The sequence below is a fragment of the Cricetulus griseus genome, chromosome 2, assembly GCF_003668045.3.
Source record: "Cricetulus griseus strain 17A/GY chromosome 2, alternate assembly CriGri-PICRH-1.0, whole genome shotgun sequence".
Classification (NCBI taxonomy): Eukaryota; Metazoa; Chordata; class Mammalia; order Rodentia; family Cricetidae; genus Cricetulus; species Cricetulus griseus.
The window spans coordinates 230785731-230800606 of NC_048595.1; positions in this window are offsets into that span (position 1 = coordinate 230785731).

The following is a 14876-nucleotide window of genomic DNA, read 5'->3' on the forward strand; positions in this document are numbered from 1 at the left end:
TCTTCTCATACTTTCCAGTAAAACATTGTAACAAAGCACCAGGCAATCATGTCCCTTCTTCAAATGAATTGAGTTTTTAGGATCTCCCACGTTAGGAGAGACAATGATACATTCCATCCACTGAAGTAAACATAGAATTAGAAAGGTGTCATTTTATGAAGCCAGTTGAAGGTATCACAATTGTGCTGGTTTTTCTAGCATTAACCAGGACTTCATTTCATTCTCAAACTATTTCTTTACAGTTCTTTTCTCTTATTTGCAATGAATAGGTCAAAGTCCCATTCAACTTTCCTTAAAAGAAGATAGAACTTCCCAACTGAGCCTTAGAGCTCACTCTCAGATGACCTGAGCAAATTAAAGCCCCAGTTTTGCCACTGTGAGAGGCATTGTATAGAGAAGTAAATTGCCTGTGTTCCTTATCTATAAGCTATGATAGTAATAGCACCTATAGCTTTAGTCCTTCTGAATACTAGCTTGTAAAATGTTCTGAAGATAAAACACACAGGAAAAAACTGAGGAACAGGCAGTTCATAAGGAGTGATTTTATCATTGTTTTACAAAGGGAGTTGAAGGAGGTCTTAAAGAAAAATGGATGCTTTCTCATAGGAAAACTATTAATTATTCATTGTAAATAATCTTTCTATATTGCATATCCCAAACATTCAATAAGAGAAAAACAAAAGTGCAGAAACAAAAATAGGAAGTACTGAGGAGCAAAGCAGAAGAAAATTCCAAGAATGGACAAGTCAAGTTCTGTTACAAAAAAAAAGTTACTGCTGCTGATGTAAGACTGGAGAGGAGCTTCCCAGGAGAGGGATTCTGCTCCATCCTCGGACTAGACAGAAGGAAATGGAGAGAACAGGCTGCAGAAGGCCTGCAAGCTCCAGGCCTGCCCACCAGTACACTACCTAACAAATCCACACAGCACTGTGCCACCTCCCTCACTGCCATTGTCTGCCCGTGTAGTGACCTCCCACCCAGGTGTCAGGTGTTCCTCTCAGGTGTTCCTCTCTCATTCATCCTTGATCTAGGCCTTCCAGTGACCCTCACTGCACATGCCTCCACTTAATGATGTGATTTTGTCTTGGCAAACCCACTGCCCATTAAGAATATTATATGACAAAACTCATTAAGTACACACAATCCAATAGCCAGTCTGGCTTATAATGTGTGCTACAGAGCATGGGCTGGTCACCCTCATGATCCAGGACTGCACAAGATCTTGAGAGTATGGAATACATGGGTTTAGCCAAGGAAGATCCAGATTCAAAATTTGAAGTGTGGCTTGCATTAAATGTATATCACTTTTTGTACTCACTCATATGTGGACCTGCTTTATGATAATTGCAGTGACCATGCTTTATCAGAGCTGTTTTTAATGATGTTGCTCAGAATGGTTTTCTTCCAGATGATGATTGAGAAGCTAATTTAAAAAAAAATGGTGCCAGGTACCACAAAGGTAACAGAACTGTGCTGTTTTTCTGGGATTTTGTTTTTTACTTTTTTTTTTTTAAATGGAGTGTGCTGGATGTCTCTACAATTTTGTTCAAATGACTGCAGAACCTGGAAAAGCTGTTGCTGCTATTGATGCATAACATATATATATATATATATATATATATATATATATATATATATCCACACACATATATAATTGAATTTTTGGAAACTTTAGCTGTGTTATCAAATTTGGAAAAAAGTATCCCAGTTTATCGCGTTCAGTTGGCATTGTACAAAAATTAACAGTCATATTGTTCTAGAAATGTTGAACTTAATTTTTTTCCATTTGTATGGGGTAACATACTATATTAAATATGTAAGGTCTTAAAAAAAAAAAGAAGGGATTTTGAGAGCCCATCCCATATGAAGGGATGCTCTCTTGACCTGGACACATGGGGAAGGGCCTAGGTCTGGGCCAGGATGATGTGGTAGACTTTGGGGAGCCCCTTTTGAGGGCCTTACCCTGCCTGGGGAGTGGAGGAGGGATGGCTAGGGGCAGGTGGGATGTTGGGGGGGAGGGGAGGGAGAGGGAGAAGGGATTGACATCTGAAGCAAGCTTGTTCCTAATTTGAACTAATAAAATAAAAATTTAAAAAAATGTATATCACTTTTGTACCATAGTGTGGTAGCTAGTTTTATGTCAACTTGACAGAAGCTAGTGTTATCTGAAAGGTGAGACCCTCAATTGAGAAAATGCCTGCATAAGATCAGGCTGTAGACAAGCCTATAGGGCATTTTCCTAATTAGTGATTGACAGGGGAGGGCCCAGCCCTTTGTAGGTGGTGCAGTCTCTGAACTGGTTGGTGATCCCGGGTTCTATGTGAAAGCAGACTGGGCAAGCCATAATGAGCAAGCCAGTAAGCAGCACACCTCCATGATATCTCCATCAGCTCCTGCCTCCAGATTCCTGCCGTTTGAGTTCCTGTCCTGTTTGAGTTCCTGTCCTGACTTCCTTCAGTGAGGAACAGTGATGTGGAACTGTAAGGCAAATAAAGCCTTTCCTCCCCAGCTTGCTTTGGACATGGTGTTTCATCACAGCAATAGTAACCCTAACTAAGACACCTGGTTAAGTTGGAAAACATTTAATGAGTCTGCATTCTACTCCTTTCTTCAACCAACTTTGATTCCAGTCTCTGCTGGATGCTTTCCTTTCTCCTCAAACCCCAGCTTTGTGGTTCCAGTGAAGAGCTTCCATACAACCACCTTCTTTTCCTTACCGATATTGCTACAATGAAGTTTTGTCATACGAGACGAGACGCCAACTAAGAAGCAGCTTCCTGTGGACAACGCTTGAACAAAAGTAATGGGGGCTTCTGATTTTGAAAAGGAGTGCACCTTTTCCTGAGGAGGTTGACTTTCCTTCCTCTGTGTGGTGGATAGCCAGTAGCCATTTCTATGGGGGAAAGTTGCTGAATGTTGGAGAAGATTTTTCTGTCATTCAAGTGAAGTCTAAGAGGGGACAAAGAAAAGAGTTCTGCTCGGGGATGATGTAGTAGTCCCAGGAGGAGATGAAGAAATGGGGAGATGTGGGCAGAACCAGAACTGAGAACTATTAAGAAATAAAGTTTATGAGGCTTGGAAACTGACATTTAGCCAAAGGGGTGATATTTTCCAAATTTTGTTTTATGGATTTTTATTAGATGCTGACATTTTTAAAAAACGTATTTATGTTTAAATAATCTTTTAAAATGTTGGATAATACTTTAACTCTTAAGTTATAATGGCTTCTCAATAGCTTCCGGGACTTGGAAGGAAAATTATCAAATTTAATCTCAAATTTATTTGATCACACACCTCCCTTCCCCACAACTCATACCTGGAGTGGGGGATATGCACATCCTCCTCCCTCAAGAAATAATCACTATTTCTTTGGGATCTCCTGGCCTGGGGACTGCAGAAAGGTTGACTAAGGCCCCAGAGGTCCACGCAATCCAGAGTTGGCTGACATCCATGTGCTAGTCTCACCTCCACCCACCAAGAGAGGGAGTGTCTCAGACCCAGCTACACCCATCCTGAGACACATCAGAGTATTGGACCTGCTTGCACCAACCAGAAGAGAAACTTGGACCAGTACCTACCACAAGAGGAAGAGACATCACCTGCACCCACTGGAAGAAAGAAGGGAAAGACGGCAATATAAAAACACATTCAGCAACAGAAAACCAATATGATGCCACTAGAGTCTAGAGACTCTACACCAGCAAGACCTGAACATCCCAACGCAGAAGAAGCAGAAGAGAATGACCTTAAAAACAACTTCATGAAAATGATAGAGGACCTCAAAGAGGACATGATAAAATCCCTTAAAGAAATAGAAGGAAAAACAAACCAGAAAAATGCAAGAAATCAGCAAATCTCTTAAAGAAGGTAAGGAAAGCAAAGGAAAAAAACAAAACAAAAAACAACAAAACACATGAAGGAAACAATTTGAACACTTCAAGACCCGAAAACAGAAATAGAGACAATAAAGAAAACACAAACTGAGGGAATGCTGGAAATAGAAAACCTGGGTAAGTGATCAGGAACTACACATGCAAGCATAACCAACAGAAAACACAAGATGGAAGAGAGAATCTTAGGCACTGACGATAGACTAGGAGAAACAGATTCATTGACCAAAGAAAATCTTAAGTCCAGAAAATCCCTAACACAAAGTATCCAGGAAATATGGAACTTCTTGAAAAGACCAAAGCTAAGAATAATAGGTAAAAAAGAAGGTGAAGAAACACACCTCAAAGGTGCAGAAAACATATTCAACAAAATCATAGAAGAAAACTTTCCCAACCTAAAGAAAGTCATGCCAATGAAAGTATGAGAAGCTTACAGAAAACCAAATAGAGTAGACCACAAAAAAGTCCTCTCACCACATAATAATCAAAACACAAAACATACAGAATAAAGAGAGAATATTAAGAGCAGCAAAGGAAAATGGCCAAGTAACATATACAGGCAAATGTATCAGAATTACACATTACTTCTCCATGGAAACTCTTAAAGCCAGAAGATCTGAATAGATATTCTAAAAACACTAAGAGGCCATGGATGCCAGCCCAGAATACTTAGTACTTAATACTTAAATACAGAATACTTAATACTTAATTGAAAGCTTTAATACTTATTAAAGCTTTCGTTCACTATAGATGGAGAAAACAAGATATTCCATGACAAAACCAGATTTAAACAATATATATCCATGAATCCAGCCCTACAGAAATTAGTGGAAGGAAAAGCCCAACCTAAGGAAGTTAAGTACAATCAAAAAAAATAGAAAATAGATAATCCCACTTTACAAAAAGCCAAAAGAAAAAGTGTTATAAAACCACACACAATACCACCACAACAAACAAATCCAAAACAAACAAAAAATAACACTCAACGGTCCTTAATTTCCCTCAATATTAATAGTCTTAAGTCACCTCTAAAAAGATACAGGCTAACAGAATGGATACAAAGAATCCATCCTTCTGCTGCATACAAGAAACACACCTCAACTTCAAAGACAGACATTACCTCAGAGTAAAGGGTTGTAAAAAGATTTTTAAATCAAATTGACCAGAGAAACAAGCTGTTATACCTAACTGAATATCTAACAAATTAGACGTCAAACTAAAATCAATCAAAAGAGGGGAAGAAGGTCATTTCATATTCATCACAGGAAAATTCCATCAGAATGAAGTCTCTATTCTGAATATCCATGCCCCAAATGCAAAGGCACCCACGTTCATAAAAGAAACATTACTAAAACTCAAATCACACATAAAACCTCACACAATTATACTGGAAGACTTCAACATCCCACTCTCACCACTAGACAGGACCACCAGATAGAAACTTAACAATGAAACAAAGGAACTAATAAAATTTATAACCCAATTTGGTTTAACATTCCATCCAAACACAAAAGAATATACCTTCTTCTCAACGCCACATGGAACCTTCTCTAAAATTGACCACATGCTTGGCAACAAAGCAAACATCAACATGTACAAAAAAAATTGGAATAACCCCCTGTATCTGGCATTAGGGAAATGTCCAGAAATCTAAGCAATAATGGAGAGGCTACCTTAAATGCCCTTCTCATATAATGAGATTGATAACTACTTTATATGCCATCCTAGAGCCTTCATCCCATAGTTGATGGAAGCAGAAGCAGACACCCATAGCTAAACACTGAACTGAACTCCTGGAATCCAGTTGCAGAGAGGGAGGAGTGATGAGCAATGGGGTCAAGACCAGGCTGGAGAAACCCAGAGAAACAGCTGACTTGAACCAGGGGAAGCTCATGGACCCCAGACTGATAGCTGGGAAAACAGCATAGGACTAATCCAGACCCCCTGAAAGTGGGTGTCAGTGAGGAGGCCTGGGCAATTGATGTACTTTGGGAGCCCTCTCCACATAGAGGATACTCTCTCAGCCTAGACACATGGGAGAGGGTCTAGGCCCTGCTGCAAATGATATGACAGACTTTGAAGATCCTCCATGGAAGGCCCACAACCTCCCTGAGGAGCAGAAAGGGGATGGGATAGGGGGTTGGTGGGAGGCAGGGGAGGAGGGAAGGGAGAGGGAACTGGTTGTGACATATAAAACAAGCTTATTTTTAACTTAAATTTTAAAAAAGGAAAGAAAAGAAATAATCACTAGCAGGACAGTTTGGGACATTTTCCTTAAAGTGTCTAACTTGACATCTGAACAGATGAATGGGGTCCGAGGACTTGGAAGTAGGTAACATTAAAGAAGCAGATACAGAGCATCAAACTATAAGCTTCATTTTGGAAATCAAGATGCCACGACTATCCAAACTCCCAGCATTTACCAGCAAATTCCATACTCAGAAGGGCTAGCAATGGAGACACAGACTTGGGACTCTTTACCATAGGACTGTGTAAGAAAAAAGAAGGAAGTAAAAGTAATAGAGTAATAAATAAGCCACATAAAGATGGGAAATACACAGAGAGTCTGGATACTATATGCTATATTGTCTTTAAATTGTTTGATTGCCGAGGAAGGAGCTGCAACTGCTAACAGACATTTGATTGTAAATGCTGCTGAATTAGTCCAACTTATATATTTTAAACATGCTTTGATTTCTAAATTTAAATATAAGGACAGGCTACTTGGGAAAAGAATTTCTGCTTGTGTTTCCACAGAAAATGGAAAGCTATGGATTCCTTCCAGACTAATATTGTTGATCAGGAAAGACCCCCTGAAGCAATGGCCCAACTGATCCTACATCCAAAACAGCTGAGATGATGCAGTCATAGACCACTGTGAGGAGCCGCACTCACATTCGCCATTACAAGATGGCGCTGACATCCGCTGCCGGATCAAGTAAACAACGTTGGTGCGCATGTGCCAAGAGTTTTTCCACTTGCCTAGTCTTGCCTCTTCCGTGGCTTCATATAGGGTGATGAGTCCTCCACCTATTCCAGCTGTACACACTGCTCGGAGCTTATGAGCCTTTATAAGGGGACGGGATTCTTGGCTCGGGGTCTCCCTAATCGGAAGCTGATCATCTGTCTCTCAAGATGCATTAAAGCTTTACTGCAGAAGGATCCGAGTGTCCTGTGTCGTTCTTGCTGGCGAGATGATCGTGGGGGACAGACCACCAAAGTCAGATTTCTGTGTTTTATCATGATCCCCATGGTATACATCGGGACATTGCCTCCAACCAGCAGGAAGCAGTTTGGAATGAATAATGCCCAAATTCCCAAATATTGTTTATAAATGTTTGTTTTCATTTAAATGGGGTTGGCTATAAATGGTAGTGATCACTTTCTTTTAAAGGAAAAAGGGAGAAGAGGATATAGAAATGAATACTTTACATTGGTATGGATTTTCATTTATTAATACAAATTTAAGGTCAATTTTGTGATATGTATATTTCTCCTATTGTTTTGGTATTGTGTTTATCTTTTAAAATGTAATGCATAATTAAATGCAGATTATATATATAGTCAGGAATAATAGTGAAAACTTACAGTTAGATTAGTTAAGTTTTCTAGATATGCAGAGATGTATTTGAGATGGCTAGATATTCTTCAAACTTTTCAAAGACCTAGAGAATATATGGCATTTAAATGGTTTAGGGTTTTTCAGGTCAGTGAGACACAACTTCTCCTGGCACACCAATTACATCTGAGAGGAAGATGGGCACCGAAGAAACTCAATATGGAGTTTGCCTTCAACATGGCCAGATAAGCCATTTGGGCAAGAAAGTGCTCTTGCCTGGACTGCTTGATAAACTGGACATACAGGACCCACAGGAAAGTGACTACTGAACTTGCAAAACAAGACAGTACTGAAGGGTTCCTGCTTCGTGGAGAAGTCTTCCAAACACACTATGGCCTATAGGCTGAAGATGGATGCCCCAAAGTTACAGAGGAACTTTCGGGGACTGTTCAGGCAGTGAGATGTCTCTGTCAATTCTAGAGTTCATATATTATCCTTCTATGGTCTTTGATGGAGTTGAAGACAGATGGTTATGATTATAGTTTTCTTTAGTTATTATAAAAGATAAGTTACATATAAGACCTTAGACTCACAAAGATAGGATAGATGATAGAATATTTTTTTTAAAATCTTGCTAAATGTTAATGAACTAAATATCATAACTATAGTTTTTACTTGATAAATGTTTTGCTATATATTTTACTATGTTAATGGTAAATCCCTTTCTTATTTAGACAGAAAGGAGGAGATGACGGGGGAAGTTCTTCTGTATATGTTTATCTTATTGGTTGTTGAATAAAGCACTATTGTCCAATAGAGGAACAAGTTAGGCGGGACTAGGAGTCAAGAAGGATTCTGGGAAATGTAGTAGTGACAGGAGTTGCCATGAGACCACGAGGAAGACAGGACACAAGGCCTGAGTCCTCTATAAGTCAAGTCTTATAAATATATAGATTAACAGTAATGGTAGATAGTTAAGACTGATCTTGCAGATAAGAAATCCTAGTCATTGGCCAGCAGCTTTGTACCTGATATAAGTCTGTGTTATTTTTGCCGCCCACCTGGTGGTGGGGCTCAGGTGGCTTGGCAGAAAGATTTATTGTTACACTGTGTTGTGGGTTATCTGTACACTGTGTGAAGGAGTATTTTCTGTGATTGGTGTAACAAAAAGCTGAACAGCCAATAGCTATGCAGGAGGCAGGATTTCCAGGAAGAGAAGGAGATAATGACGCGTGAGGAGACACCATGGAGATGTGGAACAAATTGGACACAGTGAATGGGAGAGAGGTCAAAGCCATGTGGTAGAACAACATAAAAATATGGGTTTATTTAAGTTATAAAAGCTAGTGGGGAAACCCTGAGTAAGGCCAGACTTTAATAATTAGTAAGTCTCTGTGTCATTATTTGTGAGCTGATGGTCGAAAGGGAAGTCTGACTAGAGCACTGATTATTTTTAAATAAGAAACTTTAGAAACATGGAGAACAGACCAAAAATCAGGAGAAAAAACTACTTAAAGACACTGTGGCCAATAAGAATTCCAAATCTGGTGAAAGCAGTAAGCCACAAACCCAGAGAACAGAAAAAAAACAAAGAAACCCAAATATGATGATGTTACAATTGAGCTGATGAAAATGAGAAGTGGTGAAATAATGAAACAGAGAAAAGGGACACTGCTCTAAGGAGATGAGGAAGCAAATGTGTAGTGACACAGAATACAATGTTGTTTGCTCTCAGCACTGGGAGAGTGACTGGAAGGGCAAGAGAACACTTTTCAGTGGGAGGACAGGGGAGTGAGTTGGGAGCAAGGAGCATGTGCTCAGAAACGGTCAAAGTGCAGTGCACATTCTTCAAAACTTTGTGTTCTTTGAATAATGCTCCAGCTTCAACCAGAAAATGGTGGCAGGGGAAGGGACAGCAGTATTAAGTGGTGGGTGGTCTGAGCAGAGCCTGGAGACCAGAGACATAACTGGGAACTTCAGAAGCTCTACCTGGGTGACAAGACAGATAATTGGGTCTTCTGCATTCCTGTCATTAAGATTGCTTGCCCAGGTCACCTTAGCATGACTGTGCAGGGGAGCCCTGGGTACCCATATATCTCCAGCCTTCACATTGCTTGATATTCATCAGGTTTTATAAACCTCTAGACCAGGCCATTAACTCAGACAGCCTCCAACCTGCTTGCCCATCAGAATCACTTAAAACCTTCTTAAATCTGGTCTTCAGGAGGCCTGGGGCTGCATCTGAAGTTATCCTCAGCAACTGCCAAAATAAATGTCCACCAGCTGGCTGATAACAACAGAGAGGTATTCATTCTCCCATACTTTGGGGACAGGCCAAGGTGTCTGTCTGTATTTGCAGAGCAATACTCCCTCAAAAGGTACTTGGGAGGATTCCTTCCCATCTCCACCACCTCTTGTTGGCTCCAAGTGACCTTGGCTTGTAGCTGCCTCACTGGCTCCTCAGCCTCCATATCCAGGTCCTTCTGCCCTTGGTGTCCCCATCTTTCCCCATCTTTGTAATAACACGTGTCATTGGATGTAGGGTCCACACATATGAAACATAATGACTCCAATCTTAAACCTTTAGTTACATTGCAAAGATGTTTCACACAGTATAGATATGAATGCAGCCATGTGTTGCGGAAAGGGCAACTGTCCCTGTCCCATCCTTGATAGTACAGGGGAATCTATGTTCTACAGTGGAATTTTCAAGTAAGGTGAATGATGGGGGCAGGGGGCATTGATCAAGACTGCTTTCATGACAGTTCCACACCCACTGTTTCCACCCTGAAAAGGGGATGTGCTCTGACTGGGGTCTTGTACATACCCAGTGAGAGCCATGTCTGAACTCTGCAGCTGAAGGCTGCAACAAAGAGCTTCCTGTAAAACTCTGCATGCAGTATCCTTCTCAGCTCCACAGATCAGGGACCCTTTGGCCACCTGTGGACCCACCGCTGCCTGTGGTTCAACCACACACCTGCAGTAATGCAATAAAAACCAACACATGTAACCTGATGAGACAAATTATTTGACTCTCCTTGGTGAGAGCGAAGAAAGATGCCTTTAATACCACTAGGCTCTTTGGATGCCCAAAGGGAAATGGAGAGAAAGATGAAGCCAAGGCTTTTAGACTCACCTTCTTCCAGCTAAGTGGCTCTGTGCTCCAGGCCAAAACACTGGTAGTGTTCTTAGTGTTGCAAAGTAGAGAGCATGTCTATCAGCTGCTTCTCTGCAAGCTGTGAGGGAACACCTGTCAAAGCAACTCAAGGGAAGAAGAATATATTTTGGCTGATGGTTTATGTACATCATAGCTGTGAGCTCATGGAAGCAGATGGCTCCAAGGCAGCAGGAGCATGTGGCCAGGTGTTGTGGACCAGTTTGTATCAGCCCCGAGTTGTGGGGCCACACATCACAGCCTGGTGTCTTCAGAGCTATGATCAGAACCAGCCAAATAACTCCCCCTTATCTGTTCCTGAGTGGGGGAGTGTGGAGAAGAGAAGGCTAGCTATCATCGACAAAGGAAAAGACAGAGACATAGGATCATATCAGGAGGGCAATGTCAGTTAATACTGAATGCCCCAGTTTATTGATGGCATCATCTTAGGTAACCATCCAAAGGTGGGGCAATGACAGAAGACATCTTTTATCATGTATGAAGGGCAGATACCAATTACTTGCCTTAATCTTAAAGATACTCCATTGCTGCAGCACACTTGGCCTTCAGGCACTCCATATCAGCACTATCACTTAGTTTTCAGGTACAAACTCATCTGGGCCTAGATCTGTTGTTATTTAGATAGGAGCTATTCTCCACAGAGGCCATGGTATCCTGCAGTCATTAGCTGACATCTTAAAGACAATTGAAATTGTGGCTCTCCTGAAGCCTGCAGGGTGGAACAGATTTCCAACTATACAGCCCCAACATCCAGGGTAACTCACCTCTTCACAGTTTGGAAGAGAGGAAAAGAGAAAGAGCTTGTGTTTATGCCTAGGACAGAGATAGAAAGAGGAGAAAGTGGGGAAAGAGAAGGATGGGAGGGAAGGGCAAGATGAAGAGGGCAGAGGAAAACTGAAGAAATGCCCCAAGTGGCCCTCTTCTTCCAGTCACAGCCACCTCTTAAAGGTCCCACAACCCCTCCAGCAGCAGCAGGAACCAATAAATGTTCAAGCAAACATATGAGCCTGGGGAGGATATATTACATCTAAACCATAACAGAAAGAGTTCTGATGCAGTCTGACTCCCCCAAAAAGTCTTCAGAAAAGGGTAAGCACTTTTTAAAATGTGTAATTGAATAGAAAACTTAGGAGCCCCTCCCAAATTTTGACACTCATAGTATGGCTCCTTTCTTGCTGTTAAATGAGGGATGATAACATTCCTGGAATATTGTGTATTACAGGATGATATGGCTGACCAGACATAACCTGGGATAAAAGCCAGCAAATCAGCACAAAACAGCCTATCTACCCAGCTGCTAAAGTTAAAGTGCACCAAGTTTCCTATTCGAAAATATAATTTGGGTCTCTCTTCACCTTAATGCTTTGACAGGTGTCACTATGAAGTGTTTTTTATACCAGTGCCAGAGGAAAATCCCAGATGTGATTTTTTTCTGCCTACCTGAAATGGATTTTGGAAAATACCCTCTGATTCTTTATGGAAATTACAGCATTATGAAGAAGTATTCACAGGAACTAACTGTTCATTACAATTCACAGGAGACCAGTCTTCAAATCTGGGCAAACTTTCAGAACAAGAAGGAAGATTGAATTGTTTAATGTGCTTAAAGGATTTAGCTTAATTAGATTCTGTCTTTTGGTTGAAATAATTTAGATAGTAAACGGGAAATAGATTCTGAGCTCTGAAGCATTTTAGCATGCCATTCTAATGCCTTGCTCAGAGTCTATTGAGCAGAACTACCTGCAGTATGTTAAGCCTGCTTTGCCTGGCTTTTTAGAACTGTGCCATGGAATTTGACAGAGTTTTGAGAGTCATGTCCTGAATTTGTCACTGGAGAGGAGAGATGCTTTCTCCTTGCTTCAGGCTCCTTTCTCTTCTCCTGTATTCTGCAAGTGGCCTTTTTGTTGTGATTATTTCCCTGGTCCCACCACCCTTGTTTGTCAAGAGTTTTTTTTTTTCAATATACTTCTGTTGTGGCTCTGTGACTATTGACCCATGTGCAAGGACATGAGTACTCAGTCTGCAGTGGGTAGCACTGGAGGTCAGAGGGCTTCTGGACCAAGGGTTGGAGGGGGGTGTCACCTATGCCTTTCACCTGTGCATAACGGTAGGAACATTAAACCATCAGTTACAGGCTTGGCAATTAGGAACATGCACCCTCCTAAATTAGAAAGAGGAGGGGAATTGGGATGGCTCAGAGAAGGGTGACCATGACTGGGATGTCCTAAAGGAAAGATGTGGCCTGGTATGGGTGCACAGGCCTACAGTGATGAGGAAACCATGCCTAAAGGAGGAAAGGGCCAATGAGGTAGTGAAACCCATGCAGTATGATCTCGTTATCAGTTTCTTTTCTCATTCTGCTCTTTGGGGACCACCACCCAGCTCCCAAATATGTACAAAGAGACTTATTCTTACCTATGGGTGCCAGCTTTACCTTGGCTTATTTCTAGCCAGCTTTTCTTAAATTGTCATATCTGTCTTTTGCCACTAGACTTTTACCTTTCTCTATTCTACATACCTCTCTTTCTTTTTCACTCTGGCTGGTTGTGTGGCTGGCCACTAGTGTCCTCCTCTCCTCCCTTTTCTCAGCCCCCCCTCTTCTCCTCCTTTTTCTTTTTCTTATTTATTCTCTCTGCCCAACAGCCCCACTTATTTCTCTCTCCTGCCTAGCTATTGGCCATTCCCAGTAGCACAGCTTCACAGAGTTAAACAAATGCAACATAAAAGAATGCAACACATCTCGGCACAGCATAAATAAATGTAACACATCTTCAACTAATATTTCACAACAGGATGTGTGGTCTTTGGCTGGGGAGACAAGGAAGGAGAATTGTACTCAAAAGGGACTGCAGGGAGACATGCTAGAGTTCAAGTGGTTGAAGAGAGGATACATGAGAGGCTATGGGAACATTGAGTAACTCTGGGGAAAGTGATAGAATAATTAAGTCTATGAGCAATAGGAAAATCCATTGTTAGAGAGCTGTAAACATGAAAAGGTAAAACTTGACCCTAGATTTCTGAGTTAGAATCGGAAATATTAATGAGAACTCATAGTGATTAACTCATACAGATAACTGTAGAAATATCACCATTAATGTGTACATGTCCAGGTTCTTTGGAGAAATGAGTACTTCTTGGACTTGGGCAGACAGGGTTTGAGAGGAACTGAGAATATCTTATATTAAAACACAATAAATTGCTCAAGAAAGGCAGACAAATCTTGGACACCTTGCACAAGAGTGACAGCAACAGACTACAAGCCACTGGATTAGCCAGGGTCCCAATTCCACACAAAAGTACATAATGAATGAAGAGAATGGGAAGTCCAGTGAAGAAAGAGGCATTTACAAGGGCCCCAGGAACTCCCTGCAGAATTCAGCCCTTACTAACTGTGAAGGGAGAAAGTCACTTTCATCAGGCCTGGCAGACTACCATTCTCCAGCAGCCTCAGAGAAGATCTCACTACTGGGACAAATTGAAACCATGTGAACATGACAGAACCTAGTGCCACATTTATGACATGTGTGCCAATGATGCATGCTAGCACATAAAACCCCTGATGGAGAAACAGCCTATGAAATAACTGGCCTGTGGCCACAAGTATCAAGATCCTAACAGTCCAAAGAAAATAAGACTGAGAAAGTATTCCAACAGAAAGAGGTGATGGAGATATGACTACCAAATGTAAAGCCCAATTCTGAGCAGGGTTGTTTTATTTTGACATATGATGTAGGAACCACCAATGAAACTGGAAGGAGTCAGTGTCAGTTCCCTGGTTCTGGCGAAGGGAATGTAATCATGTAGGTGTATTTTGTAGTTTACCAGGGCTGCTATAATAGACTAGCACAGAGTATGTGGCTGACACATTAGAATCTTGGAGACTAGAGTCAGATCAAGCTGTTGACAGGATTGATTCCCTCAGAGGCTTCTCTGCATGGCTTATACACAGCCAAGTGCTCACTGTGTCCTCACATGACTATGCTTCAGTAAGTATCCAAACGCCTTCTTCTTGTAGGGACATCAATCATACTGAATTAAAACCCACCATCATGGTCTCGTTTTTTTTTTTTTTTTATGTTTAAGTACCTTTGAAGGCATAGTCTTCACAGACTGCACCACTTGAATTTGGTGGCAAGAAGGAGTCATGACTTAGATTCCAAAACCAGGAACATCCTAATTTGTAGGAGATGCATGTTGACAGATGAGAGAGTGTTGTGAATTATGAGAGTACTTCCCAAATGTTACTAGAAAA